This window comes from Carlito syrichta, unplaced genomic scaffold (assembly GCF_000164805.1).
Source record: "Carlito syrichta isolate Samal-C Ts95f unplaced genomic scaffold, Tarsius_syrichta-2.0.1 Scaffold139178, whole genome shotgun sequence".
Classification (NCBI taxonomy): domain Eukaryota; kingdom Metazoa; phylum Chordata; class Mammalia; order Primates; family Tarsiidae; genus Carlito; species Carlito syrichta.
The window spans coordinates 206,589-207,194 of record NW_007083274.1 but is presented as its reverse complement, the minus strand read 5'-3'; the positions used below and the strand labels follow the sequence as shown (position 1 = coordinate 207,194).

The 606-nt window shown below is 75.7% G+C and overlaps 1 protein-coding gene across 2 annotated transcripts in view; it reads left to right on the top strand.

The window, feature by feature from the left end:
• Positions 1-606, top strand: part of FASN (fatty acid synthase) — a 19,949-nt gene continuing 19,343 nt past the window's right edge. For both annotated transcript variants that reach the window (XM_008049906.2, XM_008049905.2), the window contains exon 1: positions 1-207. The gene's annotated coding sequence lies outside the window, so the exon portion shown is untranslated. The remainder of the gene's footprint in view (positions 208-606) is intronic.

Sequence of the window (606 nt, the reverse complement as noted above, 5' to 3'; positions counted from 1 at the left end):
CGGGGCGCAGCCCCGACGCTCATTGGCCTGGGCGGCGCAGCCAAGCTGTCAGCCCATGTGGCGTGGCCGCCCGGGGATGGCCGCGGTTTAAATAGCGCCGGCGCGGGCCTAGAGGGAGCCAGAGAGACGGCAGCGGCCCTGGCCTCCCGTCTGCCGCGCTCCGGCCTCGCTCTCCGCTGCCTGCACCGCCGTCCGCGCCCTGACCAGGTACGAGCGGCCAGGGGGCCAAGGCCGGTATCGGGCTCAGGGACAGAGACGGGTCCGGGTCCGGGATTGGGGTTAAGAATGGCGCCGAGGTCGGGACCGGGACTAGGGTCGGGGCTGGAATAGGGGCCTCACGGGGGCGGCGCGGCCCCGCATTCTCCGGCCTCGGGGCCCGCGTGGCCCGGCGCGCCCTTAGCCAGGGGTCGCCTCGTGCGACCTGCCCAGGCCACGGTGTCCGATCCCCTTCGGGGGCGCCCCGGGCCCGGCGGGGTAGCCGGGCAGATGGCGAGGGGCGGACGCCGAGTGCTCGCCGCGAACAGCCATTTTCGTCTCCCAGGCGGGCCCGGCGGCCGCCGACCCCGGAGGTCCTGGAGGAGCCTCCGGTCCAGCTCCCCGCGCCCA